This window comes from Pholcus phalangioides, unplaced genomic scaffold (genome assembly GCF_987345545.1).
Source record: "Pholcus phalangioides strain wild (caught in Gottingen) unplaced genomic scaffold, Ppha-v1.0 ptg000003l_1, whole genome shotgun sequence".
NCBI lineage: Eukaryota > Metazoa > Arthropoda > Arachnida > Araneae > Pholcidae > Pholcus > Pholcus phalangioides.
Window position 1 is genome coordinate 44,290,475 of NW_028301596.1, and position 18,775 is coordinate 44,309,249.

At 37.5% G+C, this 18,775-nt stretch overlaps 1 protein-coding gene across 1 annotated transcript in view; it reads right to left on the minus strand.

Moving 5' to 3' along the window:
- Positions 1–18,775, minus strand: part of LOC149088649 (uncharacterized) — a 74,903-nt gene that overhangs the window by 48,202 nt on the left and 7,926 nt on the right. The window lies entirely within an intron of this gene.

Below are 18,775 nucleotides of genomic sequence, written 5' to 3' on the forward strand. Positions count from 1 at the left end.
CCTGCGTTCATCCAATGTAAACATATTCAAAAAATGAAGTCTTTCTTCATAACTCAAGCCCTGTGTGCCAATAAGGACACGCGTATACTTTACTAATAATGTAAGTATACGCGATAATAACTTTATTATTGACTAGCTATAATACTCGGCGCTGTCTGGATTTCCCCACATATACCGTCTCTATATAGATCATCCATATTCTCTCTCCGAAAATGGTTTTATTTTAAAGGTTTACATATATACATTTATAAATCTATAATACATTTATAAATTTTTTCAAACGCATTTTTAAAGAACCACGGCAACCAAAGTAAGCGTAAGTCATTGTTGAGGCCATTTTCGAATTTTTGCAAAGCACTGATGAATTTTTAAAGTAGCCTGTTGTTCAATCTGGGTTCTGTTTCGTATGTATGCAAAATTTGGCGACGATCGGTCTGAAAGTGTAGTGTAGATTTGTATAGAGAATATATATTACACACGGAAAATCAACTGTATATATACTAGCGAAAATACCCGGCGCTTCCCGGGTTTCCTTCAATTACTGGGAGGATTGAAAAAAAGATAAACCATTATAAAGGAATAAACTATAATATACTGGCAGCATTAAAGAAAAGGCAAACCATTGTAAAGGCATATGCATGTCTGAAACGCATTGTCTGGGAACCACAGTAACCGAAGTAAACATTCCGAAAGTGACAGTTGAGGCCCAGGAACCATTGTTGCCCGACGGTTTTTTGCCCATCTCGGGCATTTTCCCAGGTCTGACGAACTTTTAAAGTATCCTACGATTCAATCTTCATCCCGTTTGGTATATTACAAAATTTGGCGACGATCGGTCTAAAATTGTAGATTTCCATAAAGAACAAACATACATACATACATACAATATTTTCACATTTACATATAAGATAGATTTGCATTTCTCACACCTCGAATGTGATTTCGTATCTGCTTATGTTCAATCTATCTTTTGATGAATATATTATTTAGTCATTGCTAACACACACAGTTGTTAGCAAAGTTAAAGAAATCTGTTGGATAAATTTAGTAATTTTTTTTAAGGTTTCAACAAAACCCTGTATTCGTTTCCACCATGTGTGCCAATTTTTATCCCTCTTCGTACATTATTCCTTAAATTATTTAACTTTTAAATGTTTACTGACTTTTGGTTCACCCTGTACATAATACACGGAATAACTAATGTAAATTTTATCGAGAAAAATACAAAAAACAATATTCATCTCAGCAATTACAAAGTCATATACAAATTGTATATTTTCACAACATTGACGAAGATGATGAATTCGAGTTGGCTTTGTTTAAAAAAAGGGACATTTTTATAAAATGGGGTCGAGGTTGACAAAAATACGGATAATATGTATATTTCCAAGGTGAGATTCCATTATTCCCCCCCACCCCCACTTACTGCATGTTACTGGCAAACCGTTGATCCTAGAGGCATACTGATAATTAGAAGAAGTATCCAAATAACGTGTAAAACTTATATACGTCATTCATGTTGCAAGGGATGATTGTATAGTTATCAAAAAATGAAATAAATAACTTTTTATACAGACACTTTGTCTTCAAACACCCGGTTGAAAAGTTGTTGCATGATTTTTCCTGGGGCCAGCAAAAAAATTCAACATTTCTAAGTGCAATGTTCACTGGAATATTTGAATTCAGAAATCTGAGAAAAGTTGGGAAAGAACAGCACGAACTAACGGACAACAGTTTTTCCCTCATTTACGCTGTCCTTTCTCAACTTTTCTCCGATTTTGGAATTCAAATATCTCAGTCAATAGTGAATACTACACTTAGAGAAATGCGGAATTATTTTTTCCTTTTTTTTGTGGCCTGAGGAGAAATACTTTAATTGGGTTTTTGAGGACAGGGTGTCCGTATAAAAAGTTAATTTTTATATTTTAATAACTAGACAACCCTTTGCAACATGAATGACGTATGCGAGTCCTTCACGTTATTTGGATACTTTTTTGTCATATTGGAAGAATGCCTCTAGGATCAGCGGTTCACCAGTAAAATGCGGCAAGAGGAATAATGCAATCACCTTCTGTATTAAGGGAAACAGATATTTTCTGGATATTATGCTGAGGTGAAATCGGAAGGAAAATCACAATGCGTGAAATAAGGAAGGTCGTGTCTCCAGCGGTGTAGATGGTAGCATGCTTGTCCGGTATGCAAAAAGGGCCTGGGTTCGAGTCCCAACGGAGACAATATGACTTTTCTTCAGAGTTAAACCTCGGCATAATATCCAGAAAATATCTTTTTCCTTGATATCTTGGGTTGAGAAGAATCTCTCTCTAAACCCTGTGTATCAATTTCCAGTCTGGCATCCAGGAGCACACATGGCCTAACAGAATTGCCACCGCATTTTAATTAGCCTCTTATGCCATGGTAACGCGCTTATGATCCTGTGCTATTCTAAATCTAACGTCCGATGTGATGCATTCACAACCAGCAGGAATAAGTCAACTGTTGAGTGACAGGACATTCTCCCAATCCATATCGCACAAGCTTAAACGCGGCATAACAGACCACTTAAAATAATTGAAAACGCGTAGGATGCATCCCACGAATCCCTTTGGATCGCACTCAATATACTACGCTCTGACAACTTAGTGGACAATCAATATTTATATAATGCCATATTATATATGGTGCAATACGGCGCATGTCTATCGTCACGTTCCTGAGGCTCTCGTAGCAAAACAAAGAACTTGATTGAATTTGAGGACCTCTTTCCTTTTCTTTTGCGTGACAGAAGCTGGGAATGGAAACGCTGTCAACGCAAATTCTTCCGCTCATTTTGATTCATAAAATGGGAAAAGAATAGAAAACGGACGGGGAAAATATCAAAAAGATGAAGAGCAATTCACTTTAGGATGAGGGGGAAAAAAGTTTAAAAAATAAAATAATAATATATATTATATAGAAGAGAGAAAAGAAACATGAAAGTAGTTTTTTTCAAGAGAAATATCGAAAGTAGAAGCGACAACTTCTCCTTTTCTTTTGTCATAAAAGTATCTTTTCTCTTCCATTTACCAAAGCTCTTCCCATGGACAGGTTTTTGATAAGAAAAGAAAATGTATAATATAATATTCAAAAGTTAAAAGCCTTTTTCCCCCCCCCCCTTTTTACTTCGAAATAGAAAAGGAATGTTTTCCTAAAAATTCCAGATTTTAGAAAAAGTGACAAAAAGTCCTTAAAATTCCGGGGAATTTCTTTTGTGTTTTTAGCTGAAAATTTTATTTTCTTTTTAACTAATTTAAAAAATAAAATAAAAAAATCCCCATTATTTTCTTTTTTATCATCATCAACCATTTTCTATCCATTGCTGGATAGAAAATGAAGGTCTCTTCTAAATTTTTCCATCTCACTCTGTCTGATGCTTTTGAAAATCTAGTTGACTCCAGCCACTTTTCGGATCTCGTCCATCCATCTTGCGTGTGTGGACGCCTTCTCAGACGCTTAACACCACGGGAACACCGACAGCAGAATTCTTGTGGTCCATCTCTTGTTCTGTCTTCTTGTAATATTTCCAGTCCATTTCCATTTTAAAAGTTTAATTCTTTCCATGATATCATATATCTTTGTGTGGCTTCTTATCCAAGTGATTCGTTTCCTGTGTCTCCTTGTGATTCCTAACATATATATTTCTATGCTCCTTTGTGCTGTCTGCTAGTGAATATCCATGTTTCAGCTCCGTAAGTCAGTGCTGACAGCACAGACTGGTTAAACACTTTGCTGTCCAGACATAATGGCATGTGGCTCTTCAGAATTGCACAATTTTTTCCAAAAGTGCTCCATACGATCCTGATGCTTCTGTTTATTTCATTAATGATTCTGTTGTCCATGGTAATTTCTTGTCCCAGGTATACATAGCTTTCTACTTTTTCTATTTCTGTGTTGTTAAGCAGGATCTTCTTCAAAGCAAAGGAGTTGAACATAACTTTAATTTTTTGCAGATTCATTTTCAAATCCACCTGAATTGCCCTAGCAAGTTCTTGTATCATTGGGCCCTCATCATCACAAGGCCCTCTTGCATACCGGTATGCAAGAGGGCCTGGGTTCGAGTTCCGGCGGAGACGTGATGACTTTTCTTTCCGAGTTCACCTCAGCATAATATCCAGAAAATAACTGTTTCCTTGATATCTTGGGCTGAGAAAAAGCCATCAATCTCTCTCGCTAAAACGCAAACGGTTGGGAAATTCTCCATTCATTTTAATTCTTTTCTCATCCCAATCCAGTTTTCTAAATACGTCTTCTAAAACAGTGGTAAAAAGCTTTGGTGAGATTGTATCACCCTGTCAGACACTTTCCCAAGTTTAATCTCTGCTTTTCCTTCATCCAAACGAATGGTTGCAGCTGCTCTGTCATATATTTTCTTAATGATATTGATGTATGTCTCCTCTACCACAATCACATCAAGAGCTTTAACAACAGCAGACGTAAAGCAGAGTCAAACGCTTTCTCAAAGTTGTGTTTTTTCAAAATGTTTTCAAAATCATTGAAGGGTATATCCTTCATTGATATTGATTGTGTATATATACACAATGATAATTCATATTCCTTGTGTCTCTCTATGAGTTCCCTGATTGTGTGTGTGTGTGTGTTTGAATGTGATCCATCGTACTAAATCCACTTCAAAACCTTGCTTGCTCTCTTTTGGTTGGGCTTCGTCCAATGTAGCTTCAACCTAATATGTTAACACTTTAGTGAAAGTTTTATAAATTACTGATAGGAGACTGATTGGTCAATAATTCTTAATATCCTCTTTAAGTTTTTATTTTACCTCTTCTATTTTCTTTTTAAGTAATTGTGAATTTAACAATGGCAGAGACAGCAGTAATTTTTGTTTTCACTGGCTTTTCTTTGAGATGTCTTAACGGCTGCCATTGTTCTTACAAAAGTTGCACAATGAAAGTTGTATTTTGTCATGAGTTTTTGTTCTTTGGGAAACTATATATAAAATGGAATATAAAAGGGGCGTAAGTTTTATATGCCACTTCAACGCCAAAATAACCGAATTTTTACTTACTTACTAACCGAAACGGCAACCCAGTCCATATTCCGAAGAATTTCTAACCGAGAAGTCACCGCCGGGGTAAAAAAGAGTATGACAGGGGCAGAAAGAATCAAGGTGATGTGAATAATCAAAGTATCGAAAAATACACGGAAAAAAAATCGAATTTTTACTTTAAGCAATACATACGTTTTCTTCAGATAGGCCTGCTTTGATGGAAATGCTAATTCTAGTTCCGTTTTTCGTATTCGATAAATTTCCTAAAAAACAGCTAAAATACCCGAATCGGAGAACATTGGGTGTCTACAATTAAAATTGACGTGGTCTGAGCTCTCGACAGAGGTAGTAATTGCTGCACAGCGATGGACTAGGGAAAGAAAAGTAGAAGTGATGGTCCGGCTCTTAGCGTTTCTTTACTTTTTTTTCGATGATGCTTGAATGTATTTGGACCATTTTTTCCTTTCAAGGTCTCTCTGTCTTTTCCAGGACCCCACCACCTTTACCCAAGAACGATATCTTCCCTACTTATTGAATAGTTTTTCTTGTAAATATGGAGTGAATAAAAATTGTATAAATAAGATTCGATTGATATCTGGACCTAACTCTAGGCCACGGTACAGAGAGCTTTTCCCTTGGAGGAAGGAAGTTCTATGCACAGCTATCACAACATCATGAAACCCCGCAAAGTGATGTTCTGGGGCCTTGTACTCAGTTTGAAATAACAGATTTACATACTCTCGAAAATACTATTACCAAATCTCATAATGTAAGCCCCATTGAACACGAGGGTCTCTACCAAGCCCGGATGGGCCAAATGTGTTAACATGTCCCTGGTTCTATGGATAGTTTCTGCTGTATTCTGAAAGTAGTCACAGATTTTTCCACCATGTTTCGGTTGGAAGCTTTATTACTTAACATCATGTGATCCCTCCCAACCATCTGTCATATCTTCCCCATCCGTTTGATTTACAACCGTGGTCCCCTGAGAACATCCCAGGACCACCAGGAGGGAGCCCCAGGTTGATAACCTAGTTCATGTTATATTAGAATGCACTGAGAGTATAGCGGCATTGCAGTCAATTTCTCCATCTCTCTTGTCTGTAGTCATGTTCGTCTTCTACGTGATCTGCCGCTAGAGTTTATCTCTTCCGTTTCGGCGAAAGTGGTACTGCCTAGAAGGTGAAACACTACAACTTTTTCGAGTGTCCAGCTTTGTTTATATTCAAAAGGGCACTGCCACCCAACTTCTGAGTGAGAAATTGACAATGTGTGCGTGAATGTAAAATTTCTGTTGTGAGTCAGAGACTTTTATGGATGCGAGATATCTCGTCATTGTCGTTAAAAGGGTTAAAGCACTTTGGGTGACACTGTTTTTAGAGGAAAAGTCACATCTGCACTCTCTAAAGAAAAGTAAATAATCCTTTGCCTGATATAACCACAAAATCAAGAACAACGGAAAAAAATCGAATATACGGAATAAATTCCTAATGCGTTTCAACACACTATGGGTGCCGTCTTTAGGGGATAAATATAATATAACCACTATCTAAGCTGACCGGGAATCCCATTTGGGTTGGATACCAAATCTTAACTCTCCTGAAGGTAGAATACAACAACTCAACTAGTGAATAAAGATTTGGTGTTCAGTTCCCTCGAGCCGCCGCGACGGCAGCGACATCAAATGCAAGGAAATGACTCGGTGAAAACACAGTTCTTTCTCAGCGATTTCCCCATAGAAATGTACAGTTCAGTCGCTAAATATTGCGTTTCAGAGAGTAAAAAAAAGGATAGAGAACTCACCTAAAAAGGTGAAAAAAGATTAAATTATTTATTTCATTAATACTGGAATAGTTTTTTTCGTTAATTCTGAAGCTGGAGAAATCACCGAATGCTTCATAAGTAGAGAAGTAATACCTCTTTGCCAAATTTTTTACTCATAAAGCTAGACTGCGCTGGATTCAAACACAAAAAGCTTTATTAAGCCCACACGTAGATAGATAGATAGATAGAACCGCTCACAACCCCGGACTGATGCAAAGCACCTTACTTCCGTTACCTCATAAGAGGCAGAGTTGTGTCGGAAAAATTAGCAAAGATTTATAGTGGTAGCTCCCCTTGCCCCGTGCTCGCAAGTTTCGAATTACTCGCGTCGTTCTCCCCATGAAGACAGCCATCAACCAATGCAACATACAAGCCATTTGACAAAAATGGGTGACTGAATCCAATGACTAGGGAGAAAAATTGCACGTGCGCCCAGTGGCACAGAAGGGCCGAAGACCGCAGCCTGAGATTCCGAAAGAAATGTGGAAAAGACTTGTGGGCAAGAAAGAAGAAGAAGAAGCTGGCATGAAGACCACACGTATGCTCCAACCATTGGACAACAACGTCTTCATCAAGTTCAACAACTATTAGATACCATTTAAAAAGGAGAAAAGTTTCTCTTTTTCTTCGAAATAATTCAATACCGAGAACAATGTCGACATGAAAATCCGTAATGGTAATGACTACTCAACTTACAAATATACAAATACAAATACAACACCACAACAGGCAAATTGCCCAACGAGGTGGCTGACTTAAGAACATCATGGATCCCCGAGCCCTTTTTTACCCTACCTACGAGCCCTACCTACTACTGCTACACCACACATGCACCCCGCTCTCAAAAAAAAATTTAGCGCGTAATTTTTTATTTATTTATTATTATTATTTTTTTGAATTAACTCATTTGAAATGCATTTTATTTTTCATACTTAAAAGAAAGTAGGAGACTTCTCTCAGTGATCTGCAGTCGCAAATCACAAGGGCAACTAGTGGCCTAATAGTCCATGATTCGAACATCCTTGACTCTCAGCATGGTCAGTTAGTCGCGTCAGTTAACATATGTCTTTATTACGTATGTAGTAGTAGTAGTATTTAATCAGGATGATGATGCTTCGTAAGAACCAAAAAAAGTGTTGCGTGATGGGATCTAGGAGCAGAAACAGACTAGAAAGGGAGAGGGGGAAAAAAACCCTCTATTTTCTTTTGTATTTCGTCGCTCCCTTACGGAATGTGTTGGTGGTTGGCCGTTTCTGCCAAAAAATCAACCATGTCTGGCAAAGAAATAAACGTTAAAGAAACATATGTGGAAAAAAAAAATTCTTTGGCATCGCGACAGAGGAATGAAATACCGAGAAATAGGAAACGCTCGAAAAACGTTTCCGGTAGGAACAGAAACCATTACCAGTGAGACGTGCCTTGAACGCCGATGATATCTTCCACTAGTCTGTGCCGCTGAAGAAGAAGAAATAAGTAAATAATAACAGTAAAATAAAATAAAAAATCACACAGTTTAAAAATAACCCTTCAATATTTTGAAGCATTTCGTTCCTTCAACCTCTGATCGATCACGCATAAGCGTTTGAAAATGCGCCATTCCGCAACATCGCTGTTTTGCATATGGTCTTGATACAAAGTATCAAAACATAAAGGAACCGAAAAAAAAAATTCTTGCCGTTCTCGACCACCAGAAGCAAAAAAGATTCTCAGCAAATGTCACATACAGTGTGGTCATAAAATGATTTTGCCGATATAAGAGACCGTAGCGGCCGCAAAAACCAAAAAAAAATGCGTAGGACATTCGACATATGGATGTTGCAGAGTATGCGCTCGAGGATGAGAGATGAGAGACAATAACCTATCTTTCGCGGTTACGTTTACTGTCACAAAAGGTTTTCAGATGCAAATAATCTGCTGAAAACTTTGCTCAATTTACGTGAAAACCTCAAAACCGTGATTAGTGTATGTAGTCGAGGCAAAGCCTGTGAAGGAAAAGTAAGACTGTTTTTATGTTTCATTACTCGCTAAAACATTCGTCCGAGTGGAAGACGATAGAAGACGAAGTGAACTCTTTGAATTATTACATTTAATACACAACACACATGATAAAGGAAGAAGCACGAAAGAAATAGATGTGTGCGTTAACTCGTTGCCTACATGATAGCGAATGCTCGAGAGAGCGAGAGACACAGAAGCAGAACAGACAGCAATCTTAAATCACTTGAACATCATAAAAGCACAGAATAAGGTCTATTAAATGCTGCCATCTATATTAACGAAATAGATCACAGCAACTGTGATCATTGTATGTGAGGTTGAAAGGTATGTCCCCCCTACGATAACCGAGACCCTAAGAATACTGAAACGACAATCGGCACTACATGCCGTTGCCAGTTGGTGCGAAGTAAAGAGCACTGAGCTCTTTTTTGGAAGTTTTCTCATCATTACCTTAGAAAAATAAGAGAAATCTAATAAACCTCAAACGTGATCTTGATACGTATCAAGAACAGCCTACGTGGAAAATACTTATAACAAAACGTGAACATCTTCAACTACGTGACATGGAAAACACATTCGTGAATAGCACTTTGAAGAAGAATTTGCCTCTTCTTTCTAAAAAGGAAATTATCAGGGCCGGACTTACGGTAGGTACGAAGGGCTGCAAAATATTAAGGGACGCCAAACGGTATCAACCTTTTGCGGTCCTACGTCCAGATGGATTGGATATCAGGAAAAACTATACTTCATTATTATAACGGCCTTCTTACGCTTACAGGAAGGCCCCTGTGAGTTTTGCTTCTTCGTAAAACTTACAAGCTATGCAAAAAAACGAAAGACCTAACATTTAGAGACCACCTTTATTGTGGGAACTGGGATGGGGCAGTTACAAAGTACGAACTGTATCAACTAGGGACCGAAAAAAACCTCTGGATAGCAAATTTTTAAAGTAGTGTTTTTCACTTATTCGTCGGTGCAAGGGGACAAGAGGAAGAAAGACCCATAAGTGAGAGAGGCGTATAATTGAATAGCATCATTATGCTATATCTTTGACATTGGGAGTGCAGAAAATCGTATTATAACTGAGGGGAGCGTGCATTCTTTGATGGCAATTGTTTGTATTGGTGTGTACTATCACCTCTTAAAGTTTTTTCCACCTTTTTTGAATCACTCTCTGTATACTAGTCAATGTATTTTGATCCTGTTTTTTTTTATTTTTCGGCTGCCAATCAGGTATTTGAATTCGAAAATCACTGAAAATGAAGGAAAGCGTATGAGTTGTAAAATGTGAGCTTGCCTGTTCATTTATGCGATTCTTTCTTTCATTTTCCAGTGATTTTCGAATTAAAAAATGTCTAAGGGGGCCGTTCAAGTATTACGTCATCATCGATGGGAGGGAGGAGGTTTCCGATTTGCTGACTTTTGATGATGACAAGGGGGAGGGGGGTTTGCATAATGCTTACGTCATCAACCACCCCTTATGAAAATATGAGTTAGGATTCAGAGGGGCCAGAGCTGATGACGAAATTTTGCTGACAAGGGGGGGGGGGTCAAAAATTGCTAAAAATTTGTTTACGTAATACTTGAACGGCCCCTAAGAGAATATTGCACTTAAAAGATGGGGGTTTTTTTTCGAACAAAACAGGACAACAACTTTGTATGTTTTTAGAACAAGGTGATCATATGAAAAGTTCATTTTTTTTAATAATTATATAACCCCCCGTGCAATACGAATGACAGGTCTACAGATTATTTGGATGCTTTCTCCAATTGGAAGTATGCATTTGTCATCAACGGTTCGCGAATTATCCTAGGATAAAGGCCCTATGCACCCTGTATTATCTCTCATTTGCGTGTAATTTTTTCAATAATTCTTTTGTATTATTTAGGTTCCAATTTAATGTAAATTTGTTAGACAATTCGATTTCGTTTCACTTTAACTTCTTGTTCAAATATTTCTTGCTTGGCTGTCCTTAATTTGGGGGAGGGGGCAGCAGTTTCATACTTCCTTTTGGCATATTTAAAAAATCTTTTGTAATCTTAATCGATGCAGTTTTAACAAAATATCTTAATATCGAAATGAAATAAATTTCAAGCGCATCAAGGTTCAGGCGTTAACTTCTCTCTCTCTTCGTTTAAGTAAGGCTGACTGCGACATTCTTCTAGTTTCATGATGAAACTAACCCCATCTTTGAACAGAATTCAACATCGTCAATATCCAGTTATCCACCACCACCAAACATCACATCTGGCCAAACTTGAAAGGCTAATCTGAACAATGGCTATATTACACATTTAAGATAGAAAACTCCGCTTCATTTCTATAAACTTGCTTCGTTATTACCCGAAGAAACATTCAAGAAGGGGATTTTTTCGAAAGGAATGGGAGAGCCATTATATGACAGAGCAAGACCTCATAAAATTTGTCCATTAAGATCCTCTATAATCATAATATTATTATTATTCAAATGGTTGTAAAAGCTTTCTCAAGAAAGGCTCCTCCGCGTGTCCTCGTTTCTAAACGGGCCGCCCCCGTAGTGTGAAATGGCTCCGAGAGCGGACGGAATTTCCACACATTTAAGTGATTTCCCGAGAGAGAAAATATTATATACGTATTATGCATTGCTCTTAAACTTGAGACTTTGTTAGAAAAGATCGTTTCCAAGGAAAAATTGCCCTTGGGTACTTTATGGAGGGGGGAGTCTTTGAGATAAATTTCGTTCCGTCACGCTGGCAGAGTGTGGTCAGAGCAGATAAAAGCTCTTCAGTTCGAGACCATTCTTTTAAATGTTTTAAAATCAGAACTTTCATTAGTAATCGAAATTTTGAAAGAACTATGAAAATTCTAAAGAAAAATTTGTTCACCAATTTAAAATCTAAAATTAGTCAAACCACTTATCACAATGTTCCGCGCTGTTGGCGTCGGAGATGAAGTCACAAAAGCCCCGTTCACATGGGAAATAGAAGGAAAAAAAAGCGGGTTTAAAACCCCACTTGAAAAAAATTTTCACCTAAATGACTGCTCTCCATTTCTATTTATACGAAGGAAAAAAGTCGTCAAGCGGGTGCTAGCACTTCCAATGCTACCTCAATATTTGCACATGTAAACGGGGCTAAAGTTACCATTCACCTCGCTTATAGAATCACAGCCGTTTCACTATGCGGGACCGGACTTGGGCAGGAGCCGACCAAATCATAAGAATGAGGAGAGCGAGAGAAACCGGAAAAAATATTCTGATAAAAACCGGGACATAACGCACAAATTCACTCTAGACTCTAAAACCGGTAATTTCCCAAAACGGTGCCAGATCGAACGGTGTTCTTCGAGATATTTAAGGGATAAAATTACATTTAAAGTTACGTGGAACTGCGATTCCCAACCAGTGGATGTCACGGCACTTCAAAATGCACCACTGTAATTCACCGTAATTGGGTATTAGTTGCACAGCAATAGCGACTACGTCGGAGTACCATCGATATCCCCTTGTGTGGATCGGAATTACACATAACCTTAATAGCTAAGCTGTGCGTCCGAAACATGAAAAATTACCGTTTTTTTTTCCCCCTTGGATAGAAGAAAAGACGAGGGAGAAAAATCTCTTCCATCGAGATCGTATTCAATTATACGCTGAAAAACGAGCTTCTCCTGGTGTATTGCCAACGTCATCCGGCATATGTATTATCACAAAAACATTTCTTTTCCTCTCAATGATCATTATATATGCAAGTGTATATGCATTTGCATATATTTTGCCTTTTTTTTTTTTCAGGACTGCCTAAAATCGAAGAATTTTCAGACTAAGTGCATCTTTTGGAAGTTTTCACGAAAGCTCAATCACGTTTTCGCAATTTTTCACGAAAGTTCAATCATATTTTCGCAATTTTTCAAATGAACATTTCTCATTACACAGGGTACCCCGTAAGTCCTAATTCGGCCTTTATCTCATCAACCGTTAGTCATAGAGGGCTATGGTTCCAATTACAAAAAAAAACCTCTGAAAATGTGTTCAGAAATCACCCTGTACCAGTTTTGATATTTAAATACAGTGTGTCACAAATAATTTTTAACAAATTATAATGGGCGGTCGATAAGATACTCGCCTAAAGTACCAAAGGATGTTTAGAGGTGTCGCGAGTTCGACACCCGGTTCATCCTTGTCAGAAACTTCACTGGCGCTGGGGTACAACAGAAACGACGACATGACCACAGAAAAAAGATTGCTACCGCAGGGGGGTTAGTGCACCAACCTCTCGGTGAGTATAAAAAAAGCTGCCGTTCGGAATCGGCAAAAATTGTTTCCCTGTATCGCTTGAAGACAACCAAAAAAAGGTTCCACGTTTTCAAGTGCAATATTCGCTGAGATATTCGAGTATCGGAGAAAAATTGAGAAAGAACAACACAAAAACTAACGGACAATGCTTGCTGTACTCATTTAAACTGATTTTTGCATTCAAATATATCACTTAGAAACACGGGTTTTCTTTTCTTTCTTTTTTTTTTGCCCTCAGAGACAGGGCAATAACTTTCTTGTTGTAAGTTAGAAGACCGGGGGATCGTATAAAAATTTAGATTTTTTTTATTTTGTTAAATACTGTATTTTCACTCTCAAAACTGAGCATTTTTTAAACAGGAATCATACCTCTACGATGGACGGTTGATTAGATAAAGGCCACATTAGCACTTACGGTATACTATATTTTCACGCTCAAATCTGGTGCAAAGTGTTTTCTTGAACAAATTTGGAGCATTTTTTACAAGTTACCGTTCTCTACTACGAACCGTAACATAGCATCGGTTTTTTTCCCCGCTTAAAGATGTTAAAAGGCTAATACCCTCTCTACGCGTGAAATGTAAACAAAAATTGCGAGATAGAGAGGAATTTAGTAAATCACTAAAGATGCAATGTGTAATGTAATCACTAAAGATGTAATGTGTAATGTAATCACTAAAGATGTAATGTGTAATGTAATCACTAAAGATGTTTTTGCTGGTATACGTTACTAAAGATGTTTTTGCTGGTATACGTTACTAAAGATGTAATGTGTAACGTAATCACTAAAGATGTAATGTGTAATGTAATCACTAAAGATGTTTTTGCTGGTATACGTTACTAAAGATGTTTTTGCTGGTATACGTTACTAAAGATGTAATGTGTAACGTAATCACTAAAGATGTAATGTGTAATGTAATCACTAAAGATGTTTTTGCTGGTATACGTTACTAAAGATGTTTTTGCTGGTATACGTTACTAAAGATGTTTTTGCTGGTATACGTTACTAAAGATGTAATGTGTAACGTAATCACTAAAGATGTAATGTGTAATGTAATCACTAAAGATGTAATGTGTAATGTAATCACTAAAGATGTTTTTGCTGGTATACGTTACTAAAGATGTTTTTGCTGGTATACGTTACTAAAGATGTTTTTGCTGGTATACGTTACTAAAGATGTTTTTGCTGGTATACGTTACTAAAGATGTTTTTGCTGGTATACGTTACTAAAGGTGTTTGTATGTATCACTAAAGATGTTTGTATGTATCACTAAAGATGTTTGTATGTATCACTAAAGAGATGTTTGCATGTATCACTAAAGATGTAATGTAATGTAATCACTAAAGATGCAATGTAATGTAAGATGTAATTTAATGTAAAATGTAATGTAATGTAAGATGTAATTTAATGTAAGATGTAATGTAATGTAAGATGTAATTTAATGTAAAATGTAATGTAATGTAAGATGTAATTTAATGTAAGATGTAATGTAATGTAATCACTAAAGATGTAATGTAATCACTAAAGATGTAATGTAATCACTAAAGATGTAATGTAATCACTAAAGATGTAATGTAATCACTAAAGATTTAATGTAATCACTAAAGATGTAATGTAATCACTAAAGATTTAATGTAATCACTAAAGATGTAATGTAATGTAAGATTTAATGTTATGTAATCACTAAAGATGTAATGTAATGTAATCACCAAAGATGTAATGTAATGTAATCACTAAAGATGTAATGTAATGTAATCACCAAAGATGTGATGTAATGTAATCACCAAAGATGTGATGTAATGTAATCACTAAAGATGTCTTTACTAGTATACGTTACTCAAGCTGTGGTAGCCTAGACGTCGGGTGTAGAAATATCTTCATCCTTATTGGAGAGAGCTGTAATTAGAATTTTTGACAGTTTTTCTTTTTTAAACCAACGTAAGACGAATCAATTACTGTATAAGGAATTGATAAGTTGTATTTATTTATTTATTTACATTACTTTTTAATGGCAGGGTGGCGCATCACAAAGAGGGGGGGGGAGGCACACAAAAATTAAACAGACAAAGGAATGGAATAAACACCACATTATTAATAATGCACACCAGTACTTGGGTGACCCCAACTCACCCTTATTTTCCATTTCCAAATCTCGCATTTTAGCACTATCATAGCACTAATAACATAAAAATTAAAATACTATAATTATATATAAACAGGGTGCATATAATATAGCAAACAGGGGATATGGCATTTTACTGGCGAACCGTTTATCCCAGATGTATACTTCCAATTATAAAAAGTTTCCAAATAACGTGTAGTACTCAGATATGCCATTCATGTTTCAAGGGGTTGCATAGTTATTAAAATAAAATATATATATATTTATACATTCCCCGTGTGCCCCAAAACCCAATTAGAAAGTTGTTGCCCTGTCTCTCCCGATGTAAAAAAGGAAGGGGAAGAAAACATGTTTCTAAGTGCAATATTCAAGATATTCGAATTCGAAAAACGGAGGAAAGTTGGGAAAAAACAGCTTTGAATGCGAACAAACCGTTTTACCCGCATTTAACGTTTTTTCCCCCCAAATTGCCTTCGTTTTTCGAATTCGAATACTTTAGTTAATATTCACTTGAAAACGCGTTTTTTTTTTCCTCAGAAGAGACAGGACAACAACTTTTTAACTTGGTTTTGGGGCACACGGGGACTGTATAAAAAGTTAATTAGTGTTTCCATATTTTAATAATTATACAACCCTTTGTAACAAACATGATTGACGTATCTGAGGTCAATACGTTATTTACTCTCTAGGATCAACGGTTCGCCAGTACAAATGCGGCAAGGGGAATTAAGTAATTACCCTGTACGTACGAGGTTGAAATACACTGCTGGCCACCGTAAATGCAACACCCTGAAGGAAGCATGCAAATAATATGAAATTTACAACATGCATTAGCGGAGGTGAGATATGCAAATGATTAGAATTTCAGCGCAGACGCACATCACGCGCGCCTGTGGCGCCACTTCAAAGCGCTATTTAAGGCTTGGAGATTTCGACGATTTGAAGTACGGCAATTGTGTTTTTCTTGTGGTTTTTTCAAAAAAACGATCAATTATGCCTCGTAGAAAACAGCGATCATCTTTTGATCAAGTATCCGAGTTCGACAGAGGAAGGATAGTGGCCTATCGAGATTGGGGATTATCTTTCAGGGAAATCGGTAGTCGTGTTGGACGAAACCAAACAACTGTAATGCGGATATGTGATCGTTGGATGCAGGAGGGTACGACGGACCGACGTGTTCGATCGCATCCACCTCAGTGCACCACTTCACGTGATGACAAGCCTATTGTGCGTATGGCAGTGACGGATCGCTCAGCCACATCACGAACCATAGCACAGCACATTCAGTCTGTACCGCATCATCCAGTGTCTGCGCGTACCATTCGACGCCGTTTACAGCAGAGTGGTCTGTCCGCAAGACGTCCATTGCTTCGTCTACCCTTGACGCAGAACCACACACGTCTCCGCCGCCAATGGTGCGATGAAAGAAGGATGTGGACGGCACAATGGAATGAAATTGTCTTTACTGACGAGTCACGCTTCTGTCTGCAACACCACGATGGTCGGATTCGAGTCTGGAGACACCGTGGAGAGAGGATGCTGAACAGCTGCGTTATGCACCCCCACACTGGTCCTGCACCGGGTATCATGGTATGGGGCGGTATTGGATATCACTCTCGCACTCCTCTAGTACGCATTGCCGGTACTTTAAAAAGCCAGCGCTACATCTCCGAGGTGTTGGAGCCAGTTGTCCTTCCTTACCTTCAGGGCTTGCCCACAGCCATATTTCAACAGGATAATGCGCGACCACACGTGGCACGCATTGTCCAAAGGTTCTTCGTCAATCGCCAGATTGAATTGCTTCCCTGGCCAGCTCGCTCTCCGGATCTTTCGCCGATAGAAAACATGTGGTCCATGGTTGCTCAACGATTGACCCAGATTACATCCCCAGCTGCCACACCAGATCAACTTTGGCAACGCGTGGAAGCTGCTTGGTCTGCTGTACCCCAAGAACACATCCAAAGTCTCTTTGAATCAATGCCGAGGCGTGTGGCAGCGGTGATCTCCAACAATGGCGGCTACTCTGGCTACTGATTTTGGCAGGAACCACACTTCACAGAAGTCTATAAATTTAATCATTTGATGCTTGGTCAACATGTTATCTACAAAATAAATATTGTTGCGATATCTCTTGTCTTTCTTGGTGTTGCAATTTGGGTGGCCAGCAGTGTATTTATGTAAGAGAACGGAAAATTCGGTACACTTTTTAAGTAATGGTTTGATAAATGTGTTGAGCGCTGAAGTTAAGGCCGCCGCACTCAACTCTCAGCAACTTTTTGCTACAATGAGCGAGTTAAAGCTAGAGGCTGGGTACTTCATTTGTTTTCCGAATGTCGGCGTGTTGTGTTGTTGTTGTTTTTTTATGTTAAATCTTAGGTGGAAAATTTGCCACTTTTAGCGAATACTTATACATTATTAGCCTACTATTTTTTACAGTTTTGAAAGCTATTTCTGTTTTGATACTGGTGCGCAAGTACTTCATTTCTCTTCAGAGCAAAATTAAATTTATTTTTTTTAATTTTGGGAGCAGCTACTGCACAGTTCTGAATAAAAAACGTGAAACCTATATTTGCATGAGAATTACTTTTATAAATGAATATGCTCTAAGACAGTGATTCCCAACGTGGGCGTTAATGCCCCCTGGGGGGCGATGGAATGTTCCAGGGGGGCGGTGGTAGCTACGGGTACAGCAATAGGATTCTATGGGTTAGATTGCGTTGGGGGGCGCTGAGATAAAAAAATTTCTGAAGGGGACGATGGGACAAAAGAGGTTGGGAAACTATGCTCTAAGAAATAGAAAATATTCATTTTTAAAACATGTTTGCTCTTTTTGAGGAGCACATTTAGCTCATATTTTCTCAGTTTTAATAGGTCTTCATGTTTTGGAATTTATTATGATTTTGGTACATATTTTGGCTTTTTTTTTTATTTTTTGGTGATTTGTAGTATATATTTTGGCATGTTTAGTGGATATTTTGGCAAATTTCAGTACGAATTCGCATATTTTTAAATCATATTTCGTCACATTTTCAGTGCAATGGGACAAAAATTCTATTGAGAAAGCATTATCCTCTCCGCTCCAGAAGTTCACATTATGTGTACTTACTTCATTTTTAATGGTTTCAAAATTGGTTTTCATCCATTCTTTTTCAAGTTAACACCTTAGCTGCACATATGGATACATAATTCAAATGAATGGAATTAGATACCTAATTCCTAATAAATATATCAACCCAAATCAATTAATTCATTAATTGGATAATTTAAAAATATCTTTTTAAAGGGCATTTTGGCATAAAATAAACACAAATCAATCAATCAAAATTTTTTTTTACTTTTTAATAGTCAGTTTTGGCCCAGGTGTGAAGAGGAAATATTATTTTCCTACCATCGCACAGAAAAGTTCATTTCTGATCGCACACAAGACTCCATTCACTTGATATACGTAGTACAGTAAAACCCCTCTTTTGCGGACATTCACTCGTGGGATAAAAACAAAATTGTCCGTAAAAGAGGG